This window comes from Tamandua tetradactyla, chromosome 8, assembly GCF_023851605.1.
Source record: "Tamandua tetradactyla isolate mTamTet1 chromosome 8, mTamTet1.pri, whole genome shotgun sequence".
NCBI classification, from domain to species: domain Eukaryota; kingdom Metazoa; phylum Chordata; class Mammalia; order Pilosa; family Myrmecophagidae; genus Tamandua; species Tamandua tetradactyla.
Genome location: NC_135334.1, coordinates 91,262,852 through 91,278,515, shown reverse-complemented (window position 1 = coordinate 91,278,515; position 15,664 = coordinate 91,262,852). Strand labels below are relative to the sequence as shown.

General features: G+C 42.4%; 1 long non-coding RNA gene across 1 annotated transcript; it reads right to left on the bottom strand.

The window, feature by feature from the left end:
- Positions 1 to 3,286: 3,286 nt before the first annotated feature.
- LOC143643675 (uncharacterized) lies at positions 3,287 to 14,102 on the bottom strand. Its single transcript, XR_013156320.1, has 4 exons — positions 14,063 to 14,102; positions 13,843 to 13,957; positions 4,560 to 4,623; positions 3,287 to 3,427 (listed from the first exon to the last, which is right to left on the bottom strand). It is a non-coding gene; the product is annotated as an uncharacterized LOC143643675 (long non-coding RNA).
- Positions 14,103 to 15,664: the final 1,562 nt, after the last annotated feature.

Sequence of the window (15,664 nt, the reverse complement as noted above, 5' to 3'; positions counted from 1 at the left end):
TCTATTGGCCCACATAGATAAAAATGGCACTGCCATGCGGTGAGTGCTGTGGTGGAGGCATGCATGCATAGAGTGCTATGGGAGGAGAGGTCTGGGAAGGCTTCTTGGAGGAGGTGATGCCTGAGCCTTGCCTGACCTTTGGAAGACACATATGAATTAAGGACGGGTATTTCAGGCAATGAGAAGCATGACCAGGAAAATGAAATCTTGAAAGAAGCTAAAGAAAAAAGTGTGGACCATGGACTAAGAGGAGGCTAGACATAGAGTCCAGGACAGGTGTAGCGGGGAGACCTTGTTGACATAACTGATGCAGGGAGAAATGTACACTGCTGAATATAAGCAAGAGTGCCACGGTCCCCACTCTAACGCTGCTTGAATATTCTCAATCTCTCAAAAATCGAACTCTGTGTCTTGCGATCCACTAGCATGCTGGAAATCTCAGACAACAACCATGCTCACAGCTTCTCCTGCAAAGGTAAGGGATGGCTCCAAAGTGACCAACTTTGAGATTATAGCCCCTTGACACAAAGAAGCAGACAATTCACCTGAGACAGGCAAATAATTGTAGATTATAAAATTCTAGGACTGGAAGAGCTTGTCTTAGGGGAAAAAGATAGGCAACCCTAGCTGGCCTACAGTCACAGAATCAAAGTCTGGAGGCTGACCCGTCACAGTGCTCAGAAATCAATTATCCCACCCGCCTCACTCCACTGATAAGGACTCTGAGGGGGGTTGGGACTCATCCAGCTCTCACAGGTACAATTTGTTTCTAGCGAGAAGTTTGGTAGAGAGAATTCTGACTGACTGTTTATCTTTATATACAGTACTAGTAGCTAGTAGTTACTAGTGAGGATACCAGGGACAGGTTGTTTAAATTCCCTAAACTTCAGTTTCCTCATCTGCAAGATGAGGAAAAGATGACCTCCTAGAACCCGTTGGCAGAAGCCCTGGTGTTCCATGTGGCAGGGGCACACCCCTTTTTCATCACTTCTGGCAATCTTTCCTGTTGCTCCTGGGAACAGATGTCATTTTTGCAGGATGCCTGTGCTTTTAGTTTAGGGCCAGCCTGTTGACGGACTTTTTACTTTTCGGTTATATAAAGGTGACACCATATCCTCTTCCTAAAGGTTGAGGTTGAGCTGCTGAGAAGACACCGGGAGCAGAAATGCCTCTCGGGGGATGAGCTGCTAAACTGGGGCCGACATGAGAGTTAGCAGGCATGAGAGAAAGGAGCTAATTAATTAATCAATTAATTAATTATCCTTCTATCTGGTCCATAGAGAAAGCTGAGGTATTTAGGTAGAGCTGGGCCCCGGAAGATGATTTAGAGGCTGGTGGGGAAACCGTCGGGGAATCGACTTGAAGTGGGAGGCAGTTTTTCCCTTTTCACTGAGTCCGTGTGTGTGTCAGGAAAGAAACACATGTTCAAAGGCCCTCCAAGACAGGGCAGCCCTTGCAATGAGGTAGCAGGCAAGGAAGGAGAGGTCTGAGGAAAAAGGGGGTTCAGAGGGGATCCCCCCACAGAGGACATGCCTGGCCGTCTTCAGGAGCTGTGATTCCCAGGAGTGAGCTGAATGTTTTTTTTTTTCTTTTTCTTTTTCTTTTTCCTTGTTGCGCGTCTTCCCTTCTGATTATTCTCAAGCTTTTACCAATGTTCGCTAAATATTTATTCCTGCCTGGTCTTACTAAGCATTGGAAAATTAAGTCAGAGCCAATGTCTACACTTGGATAAAAGAGTTCTGGGGAGAATGTGGCTGCAGCTGTGTGAGGCTAGAATTACAAAACAGCTGGAGTGGTCCCCAGGAGGGGGACAGTGGCCCTAAGTAAAGGGCTGGCTGATGCCATGAGCATGCAGGATACATTTTGTTGAGAACATTCTCCTGTGCCCTGCACAGATGCCTGAGCATGGGGAAACCTAAGGAAAAGTTAGACCTCCTGGAGTCGTCCAGGAATGGGGCTTTAGCTTTCAAAAGGGAACTATTGGTGTTTTGTGATGCTAACTCATTGCCCTCTGCCCTCCTCCAGATTCTGAGAAATAGACATAGAACAAGGTGCAATGTCATCACTCCTGCTGACAGATGAGGCAGGATGAATGCAGCCTGCACCTGACACCAGAGTGACAGTCCTAATCTGCCTCTTCATTCTGGATTGGAACCTGCCTGAATGGAGAATTGGGTCTGTGAACAGACCTCGACTGAGCCATTTCCGTGGAAGCTCACAGCACCCCTCGGCCCCTCACACAGGTTCAAGAGCCTTGGTAAGTGAAGCCACCCATCACCTCCACTTATTGCAAAGATGGTGCATTGGATGTGACATCCTTTCCATCTCACCATCAGACAAACCATGTATTCCTTGGGAAGGAGACTGAGAAAGGGAAAAGAGGAGAGTACCAAGTTCCTTCCCAACATCTTAGGGTAGAAGATGATCATGTTCCTTCCTCATAGTCCCTAGATAGGGTGGTTCCTCCTATACGAATCAAGAGTAAGGAAAACCCTCAAAGGAAGGGGAACTCAGAGACCTGTATTTAAAATTTAAATTATGAGAGGTAGGTATATGGTAGTTAAAAGCACACGGCAGTCTGGGGTTGATTCCTGGCTATTTACCAGCTGTGTGACCTTGGACACATTGCTTAACAACTCTGGAACTCAATTTTCTCATCTGCAAAATAGGGATAATTGCACCAACTTCGTTATTTATTGGGCTTAATCTGCACGACTGTAAAACTTCAATAAATTAAGAAACACATGTAAAACTACCAGATCAATGCTAATTCTTTGCTTTAACTCTTGTGAGTGCTGAAGTGTTCAATGCAGTGCCCAGCACATAGCTGGCACTCAGTAAATGTTGGTCGTGCGTACTGTTTTACCTTTTTGCCTTTTGGGCAAAAATCATCACTAGATGTCCTGATGGAGAGTGGGAGGAATTACAATGTGCTAAGTGGGGCATACAGGGTGGCTCAGAGAGAGTATAATAGATTGTTTCAGTAATAGCATTTAGAAAGAAATTCCTTTCCCAAGTTGGGCAAGTGATTTATCCCCCAGTTGCAAATCTAGTACATTGCCAATGTAGTGTGTGTCCCTAGCTCTTCGAAACTTTCAGTGTCTGTTTGGATAGGGTGCCTGTCTTTCCTGCCCCAACTCTGGCCCCTGCCTGTAGGCCCTGTAATTAAATGGCAGCCACTGCATGGAAACATTGAACCCTCAGAGCCCTCGCCAAGGGTAGGCTTGGCTCAGGCTGCCCGCTTGCTTACTGAGTGCAGGACAAGGCACAAAGCCAAGGTGATTTCCTCTCTTTTACTGCATCATAAAATAAGCATCTTATTCTTCAAGCGCCACCTCTTGAGTGCTCATGTCCAGGCAATGATTAGCAGATAATCTCATAAGGTCTGTAGTCCATCCAGGCCTGCAGATCAGCTGCCAAGACCCACCTGGGGGAGGAAAGAGAAGGCCTTTCTCAAAGCCTTGTTTTCTTGAAGTCGCAACTTTTCCATCTGGGGAGGAATCCAGCCCTCTTGCTCCTTGCTGGCTTGGCTCCCTGGCCACCATTTTACTTTCTCAGAGAGCCACGCCCCAACCACCCAGGCCTCATAAAGAAAAAACTTCTTTCTCTGACTAAATCATGAATGTATGGAGCTGGGTAACACCTTGGAAATTATCCATGGTAAAAACCCTTTCATTTGACTGATGGGAAAAATGAGGCTCAGAGGCACTAAATGACTTCCGCAGGGTCATACCACAAAGGAATGGGAAAAAAGAGATAGAAAGCCAGATTTTCTGACACTCCTTTGACAGAGCCATTGTCTACACCCAAGTGACCATCATCCAGGCCTCCTATTTGACTGAGTGTTTATTATGTTGGAGCCACCCAATAAATGCCTGCTGGGATGGCACCCAAGTTCCCGGGGGGCTGGCCCTGGGGCCATCTTGGGAAATCACTGGAGCCATCCTTTAGTCTGTACAGCTCAGCAGGGACACCCAGGAGGGACCAGAGTGTTCATGACTGTGGCAGGCAGCAGAGCCCTTAATGGTTGCCAGACCCTTCATTAGATTCTGGACACCCAGAAATCATGAAGTCCCACTCACAGTCCCCAAGCAGCACATCTGCAGCCCCTCTGAGACCTAGATGGACTTATGGCTGCATCTGGCCCCTGAGGGTGTCCAGCAAAGCCATTATCTTCCAGCCTAAAGAGCGTACAGAGTAGAGGAAATAGCACAGGCTTTGGTGCGAGACAGCCCTGGCACTGCCACTTTCAAGTCTTGTGACATTGGGTAACTCAATTCACCTCTCTGCACCACATTTCAAAAATAAGAATAAAAATTGTTGGCATCACAAGGCTGTGTGGAGGATTAAGAGGGACCCTGCAGGGCCTGGCTCACTGGTTGACTCAATACATAGTCATATTATCCTTGTTAATTAGTAGTTGTTATTATTAGTTTGACCACTCCTGCTGTATGAAATTAGGGAACTCACAACCTCTCTGTGCCTCAGATTTTTCATCTAAAGTGGTGAAAGAATTCCTGCCCCCATAGGCTTAACCAAATCAGTTTATGGAGAAGCACCTGGTATGTTTTCTGGTCTGCATTAGTTTCTTTCCTTCCATCTGGTAAGGCCCAAGAGGGAGTTCTGCTAAACAGAAAGAAATGCAAGTTAACTGCAGGTTAAGGCTCGCATTCTATTATTTCCACCATGTGTCCCTGGGTGACAACTGTGTCTCTGCCATCTCTGTCATGCCATCGTCTTGACCATATCCACCTCTATATCTGTATACGTACGTACACATTTCTATGTGTGTTGGCACATGGCCTACCAGCCATTTTTTCTTTCTTTTAAAGAAATAAAGGCAACCCATTCTATGTATTTGAAAAAAAGGTACATGCTCTTCATAAACAGCTCAAATAATCAAGGAAAGTTTAAAGATGGGAGTAGCAAAACAACCCCAAATATTGCTACTGAGAAATAACCCTCGAGAGTAAATAAACATCATGACTGTTATCTTCCTTTTCATATTCACAGAAAGAAAAATAGTTAGCTAACAACACTTTAATAAAAATGAGACCATAACTCTCCATACCATTTTCAACTATGAAGTATTAAACTTTAACTTCACTGGAATTTAACAGAAGAAAATATACTAAAGTAAAACTACAGAAAATTATTGAATAAATGCTGCTTTACTGTATCTTTACAGGATAGTATTTTTCTGAAAAATCCTTTTAAGACTAATCAAAGTGATTATGTAAAATATCAGGAGATGGCGATCATCACTTCTTTTCAAACTACATGTTTTGATTTTATTATCAATTGTATCTGGGCTATAAAAAATAAGGACATGCACGTTCTTATATTTTTCCACCATTCCTCCCTAAAAATTTGATTTTTGTTAGTTATATTATTATTCGTATATTGTTCAGACTTATAACTTCTACTTTCTGCTTCATAACTAGAATAGTTCTCATATTTCATGTGATTATTCAATCCAAGCCTCCCTTGACTTAACATCTACTGAGGAAGGATAAGTCACACACAAAATACATATGGTATGTTCAAAAATGATAAGTGCCATAGAATAAAACAGGTTAAAGAAGATCAAGAATGCTGCGGATGGGGAGGGGTGCAGTTTGCCGTCGTAAATAAGGAAGGCAGTGAGGGCAATTTTCTTTGAGAAAGTGTTTAATATTTGTATTAAATAGACTTGTTGGCCACCACTAGTGCTTTTTTCACTGTTTCAGTTCCTAAGTTCTCCACCACCATCCCTTCTTTCTTAGTCAGCTGGATGTCATTGTTACATAGTTTTGTTCAAGGAGGGCTCATTGGTGCTGCATGCCCTAGGTTTTCCATGTTTGGGAAAGTCTGCGTGTGGCATTTGTTTTTAAAAACATTCTTTTGTGGCTGTAGCATCCTGGGGTGCACTTTCTTTCTTTATTTTCGAACATGGTAACACTGTCTTTTGACACTAAATGGTGATGTGGAAAAGACTCAAGAGAGCCTGATTTTAACCCCTTATAATGATTTATTTTTCCTGACTCTCTGCATACTTGACTTACCAGCATATATCTATCTTAGGTTTTCTGTATTAAATTTTCCTGGGCTATAGGATGTCTTAAATTTGCATATTATTTTTTTTCTCATTTAGATAATTTTTTAAATGCTATCTTTGGATAAATTTGTTAGACTCTTTTATCTAATATCTGCTCTGTACTTGCTCTACTATCTTTGTTTTCATCTTCATTTGTTTTGACTATTTCAGAACACTCATCCATATAAATAATTTATTTTTGGCGCAATATACCTGTTCCTTGCTCTTTCTAATTTTTGCATTAGTTCTGTAGTGATGTGGTTTGGGTTCTCAATCTGTTTCCTTAGATCCGCAATCTCCTTTTTGTTTTTAATCTCATTATCTTGCCTTTTAGCCTTTATGTTCCTGAGTTTATACTCTTATTAAGATGTTTTATAGGCTGAACGAATTAAGAATTTCTTTCCATTTTTTTTTTTGCTTTCTTATAGATTGGTTCTTTGTCACCTCCCACCCCTCTCCCCCTTTTCCTTCCTCTCTCCCTCCTTCTTTTTCTTTCTTTCTATCTTTCCCTTTTCCCCAGTTTCTCTCTCTCTTTCTTTTCTTTCCTTTTCTTAATATGTTTGCACATTTCTCTCAGTAAAGGAGAGAAGACTTTTCATGCTGCTGTTTCAACTCATCATAATGAGATTATTTGAAGCTCACTATAAACTATCTGATTCCATTTTCCTACCTTAGAAAATACCATCTGGGAAATAGGTTTGAATCTATCTTTGCTCCTAAGACTGTGAAAGACCCTCAGGGCCTCCATTTCTACCTGGCAGACCGAGTCAGAAGATCTAGATTGGGGATGCTTTGGGGCAATCTGGAGGTGGGCTTGGAGGGGGACGGATGGGGTGAGCTCTGGCTGCAGAAGCCCCAGGAGCCGGAGGGACTGACGGGAGGGAACCAGGAATCTAACTCGTAGTATCCAAACTGAAAGCTCAGGATTAGGTGAGAGCATATCCTGCAGCAGACAACTGGTACTTCAGTCCCAGGCGCTACAATGGTTTTCATTTCTTATGCCTCTGTTTTCTCCTCTCTAAAAAGGAGTGTGACGTTTAGCTGAGATAATAAAATGAATCCTTATCTCAGTGCTGGCAGATTTAATAAGTGCTAGCATTTCCTATCATTTTCTTTATACAGAGTTTGATAAGCATTGAGATCAGAGAATGTCAGGTCAGAAGGAGACACTGAGCAGCAAGAATATGTACTGAAAGTGACACTTAAAATTAATTTGGCACCAGCCACAGTTTCCAAAACCATTGGCTCATCATTCCCAGTCGGACCCCAGACTGTACCTGGGAGGCCACGGAAGAGGGCTCTCTCTTCGTGGTGTGGTGAGAGGTGAGGGAAAAGGGGAAGCTGAGGAGAGCAGGGCATGGTGAGTACTTTAGCCTAGTGATTTTCAACATGTGGTGTCCAGTCCAGGGACCTCAGCATCACTAGTGAGTTTGTTGGAAATGATGATCATTAGGGTACGGTTCAGACCTACTGAATCAGAGTCCCTGGGATTGACACCCAGACTTCTGTGTTTCAGCAAGTCTCCCAGGTGGTTCTTTGGTGCACTGAAGTTTGAGAATCCCTCTGCCTTCTTCTTTTAGGCAAATGATTGGGGAATTGAACCCTGAGCCCGAACGGGAAGGCGGTAAACCGAGAGTACCTGTGTCAACATCTCAGGAACTCGGAGCAGGCTGTGACTTGGTGGTCAGAATTAGGTTGAGTCCATGAGCATTTTAATAGGCAGAGTTGACCTATCTATTTATTCCTTGACATGCAATTCTTCACTTCAATTCTTCTATATAGATACGGACTACTGCTATGTTTATCTACTTTTCTAATCAACTATAATTTTGATTATAAGAAGCTAAAATATAGAGAAACACTTGACACCCATGGTTAAGGTAAAAATCTGGAGTTCACCCAAAAACCAAAGCGCCATCCGCCATCTGGTGGCAGCATACCCCACTGACAGGTTTCAATAGCCCAGTTTGAAGCTGAATTCAGAGAGATAGAAATGAAGGGAGAGACTGGGGTCTGAAGAGATTAGGGAAGGCTTCCTATCTTGTGAAGTCATTGTAGTTTCCTCTCTGAGAAGTGAAGAGGGGGTCAGGAAGAGCATGGACTCTAGAGACAGACAGAACTGGGTTAGGGCAACCTCGAGAAAGGAACTTCAGTTTACCGAGCCTCAGTTTCCTCATTTTGAAATGTAGGTGATGGTAATAATCATGCTCTCATCTCCAGATTTTTTTTTTTTTTATTTGAGGTCAAATGAGGGAATTGGTTGAAAGCAGCTGGATGTGTTTGGAAAACTATTAAGAGCTGCCCAGATGCAAGTTGTTTGTTATTTATGCTTGAAACTTGGTTTTTAATTGTGGAATGTAATGTCCTCTGTTGGAGGAATTCTAGCTATTAACAAGCAGGTGTAGGAGGTTTGGGTTTGTCTGTGAATTTATTTTAAGAGGGACACAGAGCGGGAGACTGTGCCCTGAAGTTACCTTATCTGTGATTCAGGAATGAAGGAGACAACGTCCAACTCCACCCTTCTTCGAGGGGATGGGGCCGGAGTAAAACCAAGAATCCTGGCTATGGCCATTCTGTTGCCTCTTTATTCTGTCTCCCCTTGGGGAGAAGGAAGGTGAGAGAGAAAGAGAGAAGACCAGATAGAAGTTTGCAGGGACAGAGATGAGGGTGAGGAAAGGAAAGAGAGATGAGGGTGAGGAAAGGAAAGAGAGAGGGCAGGATGGAGAGTCCTAGGAGAGATGGTCAGAGGGAAAGGAGCACTTGGAAGAACCCAGGTTAAAGGAAAGTCACATAAAGGGAGGAAGGGAGAACAGCACCCAGTGCCGGTGCCCCCGTTGGTTCTAGGCTTTTCCAAAACTGGCAGCATTTCTGTGACTCTGCTTTTTGTGACAGAAACACTTCTTTTTTTCAGGGACCTTGTGCTTTTGAACATGTGAAGTGTTTGGATCCAATGTGCTAAGTGAACGGGAAGAGTCATACATTGCTGGAAAAAGAGACCAGATGTCTTTGAAATCATCTAAATTGTCTCTATTTTTAAAAAGTTACTTTTTCCATTGCTGCCAGATCTGAAAGTCCAATTTGCCAGGATAATATATCCGGTGTGGATAAAGATTTCCAAACTTGAAGTGTTTGTTGCTTAGCAACCTGGAGGCGTGAAGGCCCACTTGGACTTGCCATTCAACCTTTCGGGGAGACCAAGTTCTCCTCGACAGTGGGACATGGGCTCACTCAGACCGGAGGTCCTGCTCTGCTGGGAACCTTCCCTCCCTCCCCTTCTAGACTTCTTTCCAGGTACTTGTGGCTAATAAAACTTAAATAGAGGAAGAAAGGACAGCCGGGAGAGTAGCCGACCGAAAGAAGAGAGAAAGGGAGCAGCCTAAAAAAGAACAAGATCTGGGGATGGAAGGAGCTAAAGAGAAAAAATGGAAAAACAAAAACAAACAAAATGCAAAAACTCAACTCTACACATGATTAGATTTTTGGCCTTCAGCAGGGTTCTGAATAACTGTTTCTCAAGTGGTTTGGAACAAGGATATTTTTGTTCTAGCAAAAGGCAATTTTTATTAATTTTTCTATTTTTTTACTATGCACATTATCACTGTTACTATTTTTCCTGTTATACTTTAGAAAGGACATTTTTAGCCCTTCCATGGTGGTTAAGCATTCCTCTTATTGGCCCAGAGTCCAAAAGAAATTGGAAGATGGTGCCTCCAATTTCAATGGAGACTTGCCCATCCGACTCATCTTTATTCTGCTGGAGATTGGGGAAATGAGGAGTGGGCAAGAGACACTTGTACTCTGTTGTTTTGCCAACCACCTGGGCTTCTGTTGGTTAAGAACCCTAGGTTTCAAACTCTCCTTCCTTGCTTGAAGTTCTTGCCTTCATTTGGGTGTCTTCTGGTTAAGGACATCTTGAACTTTGGTCCTTATAGTTTCATTTGAAGTTTGTTCTTCTGGCTTGGACTGGTGGCAGCAGTTCTTTTAATTGTCTTTCTGGTTTACAGGAGTTTCTCCTATTTGGCAAGTGCTCAGATATCTGGAATCTCTTCTTCCTCTTTTTCTGTTATACGGACGGCCACCTCCCTAACATTTCACTTGACCTTTGTCTTGACTGAGAACAAGCACATAATCATTTTGGTGGGCACAGGTAGGGTATTTAAACGCTATTCTAGCCCCTACTGCCTGGGCTTCCAAAGACCTAAGAAGGTTCCCATGTAAGGATAAGGTGGTCACAGATGGGTGAAATTAACAATAAGTTGTCTACCACCCTCAAGACAATTTTCATACAACAAGGAATATCTGGTTGCAGGTTGGGTAACCAGATGCCCAGACTGTCTACCAGGTTAAGAAACTATCCCATGCGAAGCAATTGTAAAATATGTCAATCCTAATTGTAAAATTAGCCCAATCCTAAAACAAATCCTGTCAGTTTTTTTGGCTTTAGGATTGCTCTCAATCAAAAACCATGGGTACTAATTTTGCTTTACCTACAACTCAGTTTATTTCTCAGTTGACAGCCCCAATATTCATTTCCCCTACTCTAGGTAATTATTCTGATTTTTGGCCTTGTTTTCACCCTCCTTGCCTCGATGCAGCTCTTACACTGTTGATACATGCTTGTGTTGAGTACATTGCACAAATTTGTACATGATGAAACACACTATGGCAGATTTGAGTCTGCCTCTTGGTGTGTGGTGCAGACCTAGGCTAATGGACACATCTCACCTCCTGAGTGGAGTTACCGGGCCAGGGAAGGACTTGTGACCCAATTCTGACAACCGACTTTAGAAGAGAAATTTCTCAGGGTTTCCTGGGAGAGCACTTTCTCACTTTCCTGGAGAAATTGCTGCTTGCGGTGTGGCCCTCTTTGGGTAGCCATTTGGGGACCATGAAAAGGAGCCCACCTTGGGGTGAAGCTGACATATGAAGAACAGGGTGAAGAAAAAGGGAGACAAATGGAAGAATAAACAAACCAATTCTTCGTAACTTGGTTAAGTCCCTGAATCAAATATTCTAAGCCATCCAATCAAACATTCTAAGTTACCCAACTGTTAGAGTCGGGTTTTCTGTTACTTAGAATTAAACGTTCTTTATGGATATGATAACATTTATGAGCACCTACCATGTTCCTGGCACTCTACAAAATGCTTTTTTTTTTTTTGGCATGGGCAGGCACCGGGAACCAAACCTACAAAGTGCTTTTACGTGTATTCTTCTCGCCTAATCCCCACAATGACCTGGCAGAGAAGGTATAACATTCCCATTTTTCAGGCGAGGAGAACCGATATTAAACTGGCCTGGGATTTTAATCCTGTGCAGTCTGACTCTGGAGCTCACTCAGATTCTTAGCTGACACCAGGGGAGACCTCTGATCAGAGGGAGGGAAGGAGAACCGAAGTGTGAAAGCAAATGTGGGCTCTACACGGATAGGACTGACAAGGGGTCAAAACGAGGGTGCCAAGCAGACGCAGGAGGTCAGACGAACGGGCGTGGACAGGCTCCCACAGCGGGACGCCTTCTTCTGACAGCAGGTGGCACCAACTCTGTGGTCCGGCCTCAGCTTGCTTTAAGGCCCCAGCGCTCTAGACTCAGTGAGGGATGACAACTTAAGAACAACTTCTTTTCCCCAAAAACATTTGCAAAAACTTGGGACATCCTATTTTACCTAACCTAGGTTTCCTAATTTAATGTCTCCCCGTCCATCTCCTTCTTCCAAGGTAAGCCGTATTAGCAGACCCGGGGCATGACAAGACCTCTGGGACATGATGATGCCACTTAATGTCCATGGAGCATTTGTTTTGGTGCAGGCCTTCTCCAGGGGCCATCCATCTGTAGCTCAGACAGTGCAAGGTAGTGCTGCTGTCACCTCCCTGCCACACATGAGGGCACCAAGGCCCAGAGAGGTGCGATAGCTTACCAAGGTGACCCAGGTGAAGTGGGTGAGATCCCACACTCTACCTCACTATGCTATGCTGCCTTTACTCAAGGGCAAAATTAACAGAACTTCTCGGCCCACTTCCTTAGCAAATAAGACAAAATAGGTTCAGTGAAAGATTGGACATGACTGAAGCTAAGTGTCAAAATACTACTATTCAGTATGAAAATGAACCCAGGGTGGCTATAAAGTTGAGACTTTTTTGAAAAACACAATGCACCTTTCATGCATATTACTGTCATGCTTTTAAAAGTTATTCTCTTAAGTTCTGGAAGAAAAGATCAGAAAAGACTATATATAAAAATCTTTGAAAAAGAAAAATGATGAGAGGAGACAGGCACTCAGACATTAAATATGCTACAGAGCAGTAATAATTAAGATATCACAATTCTGCAATGCAGAATAGACAAATAGGCTAATGGATCACTGCAGAAAGTTACTCAGTATGTATTAATTGGTATCTAACAAATAAAAAAAAAAAGCAATACTTCATAGGCAGGGATTGGATAGGAGACAAAGTCTAGAAATAAAATAATTTGGATTCTTTCCTGCTACCAGTAAATTCTGGACTGATTACAGAGTAAAATACAGAAACTGAGGACACAAAATACCAGAATAAAATTTAGGATCATGATTAGGTAGGGCTTTTTTAAATATCTGTCAACAGCAGATAACATAAAAATTTATAGATATTACCGTAGAAAATTAAATATTTTTGCATGGCAAATATACTATAGAATATATAAAAGACAAAGGGCTCATGGCCTTAACATATAAAGAACTCTTATAAAAATCAGTAAGATAAAATGATGAATATAGCAATATAGAGAAATAAAAATGTCAGACCACTTTCATAAATTGTTAATGGAAGTATAAATTTGTACATGATGAAACACACTATGGCAAAATACATCAAAGATCTTAAACATTTGACCCAGTAACTCTCCCTTCCATAAATCTATTTCAAGAGAATGATTGGACAAACATGCAAAGGCATTTGTATAAAGGATTATCATCACAGTGTTATTCGTGATAATTAAAAAAATGAAATTAAGCTTAATGTCTGGAAAGAGAACAGGTAACATTAATGGCAGTATCCATTCAAAAGACATTTAATAGTGATCAATAAGGATAACATATTTGCTGACATCAAAGAATGTTCTTGATCTGCTCTTAAGTAAAAAAAGGAAGTTACAAAGAAGTAAAAAATATGATCATATTTGTAAGCAGATAGGACCCTCCTTCTCTAAGTTTAAAAATGTCTGGCAACTATTCAACTAAATATATATTTATACTTGGTTCTCTGTGCTTTCCATTTTTTCCTAAAATAAATATACATTTCCATATAATGAAAAATAAACTTAAATATCTTAGCATATTTTATGGGTATTAAATATTACAAAAATTTTAAAAATCTGAAGATGCACCTATAAATAAAAAGATCTTTTCTTTTATCTCCTTTCTGATCTGAGTGCCTCAGGATGTTGCAAGGAAGAGCACGGGCTTGAGAATCACATTGCCTGGGTTGAAATCTCAATTATTCTCTGACATAACAGTTGCAAGAACATAAGCACACGTCTTCACCTCCCTGAAATTCTGTTTTCTTCTCTGTAAAATAAGAATATTTACCTTGCCTGGTTATTTTGTGGAATAAATTAAAATAACAGAGCCCCTAACTCAGTAATTGGCATATGGAAGAGTCCTAATAACTTGCAACAAATATTATCCTCCTTTAAAACTTAGCTCAAATGTCTCTCTGGATGTCTTCACCAACCACCCCAGCAGTTGGTCCTTCACTGGCAGAGTTTTCTCATAGCTTTGTTTTGCTCACCTGTGATAATTTCCCTGTAAGTCACTAGATTTGAGCTCCTGGAAGCCAGAGATCAAGTTTGCCCATCTCTGTCTCCTAAGTGCCTTGCTCCCTGCTTGGCCACAACGAATACTTGCTGAATGAATAAATGAATGAGTGAGTATCAATTATGATCAATGATAACAATGATGAAATGAGTAAACATTTCCTTAAGGGAGCAAGTTTGGCAATCTACACTCACAGGATATGTACATCATGATGCTCTTTTTAAACCACCCAAACATTCCTTTGGAATCGCACCTCATAAAGAAGAGAGTGTGTTATAACAATAGCTATAGGAAATATTTAACTGAGCACTTACAATGTGCCAGCACTATGGTAGGCACTTTATGTGCATTATGTCACTTATTGCTCTCAAAAGAAAGATGAGTTAACTGTGGATTAGGGGTATACTTGCCTCCAGTATCTAGATGTGGCGGACCAAGGAATAGAAGCCAGGCCTGCTCTGGCTGCCTGTGGATCCTATGCTCTTTACCATAACCCTCTACAGAACAGCCTTCTAAGGGCTTGACTTGGAAGAATGTCAAAAGCTCCTGGAGCAGCTGGACCAATGGGTGTCCACAGGCCTTAGAGAAAACTATCGTGGACAAAGGAGAGGAAGAGGAAGGGTGTTATGCTAAGAGGCTGGAGACAAGGGTGGTGGAAAGGGGTAGGTGGGGGCGGGGTGGGAGATGCGAGGGAGAAACGAGGAGGTGGTGAAAGGGTGAAAGAAGAAGCTCTATTGAGCGCTGTGGCCTGCCATTTTTGGAGGCAGCATTTTTATTATTTGGGCAAACTTGTGAAGCAGGTGACACTTGTGACTTAATCAAGGCAGGGATGAAGACCATATTTTCCAATCCTTTATCTGGAACACCTGGTGAGACCCAGGATGATATCTGATTTGTGAATTAATTTAAATGTAATGATTTCAAAGGTATGCAAATAACATTTCAGTTTGTTTTACAGGGTTTTTTTTTTTCTTTCTTAAATCGACCTTTATTGAAATAAATACATTGCTTTATTGTGTTAGATCGAGTAGACTGTTCAGGAAAATCTTGGCAGTAGGAAGGGGCCTTTTTACCTCATTTCCCCAGAAGCCCTAAACCCACCCCCAAGCGTTTTTGGGTGTTCTATTTCTATAATCCTTGCTAAGAAGGAATTGGTGAGCAAGAGGTTAACTGATGGGGTCTCAAGGTGCGACCTTTCCCAGGGGTATTTGCATGTTAATAGAGGGGACTGGGAACCCAGGAAAAGCCTCCAGGTCTCAAATGAAAGAAACCCTGAAGGTGGATGAGAGGGGTGGGCAAGGTCTCCCTGCTGTGTAGGCCACGTTGACTCTGCCCAGTGTGGATGGCGGCTGGTCCGGGCTACTCTCCAGCTGCTTTCACAAAGGAGTGGTTTGGAGAAGAACAAAGCTATTGTATTTAGCCCCAGGCAAGTGTCCCATTGCCAGGACCGTGCGTGTGCACAGTGCCCAAGTTCGTTGGACCAAGTAGACCTCGCTTAATGGGTATTTATTGAATGAATGAATGAATAAATGAACCGCCCACCCACTCCTCACCCCCCACACCTTTAGCCCTATTGTCCATGAGCCCCTTAAGCCCAAAGATCCAGGCCCAGACCTGGGCAACTTCTTCCTAGTGATAAGAATATCGCCAAGAAGGAATTTCTACCATTTGCATTTTATTATTTTTCTTCCTTATAACCAGAAAACCTCAAAACTTGTGCTGAATTGCATGACCTCACTGACCACGTTTCATGTTCCTCGTTGAACTGCGGTTAAAGCAATCTCCTTCTTAGCTAC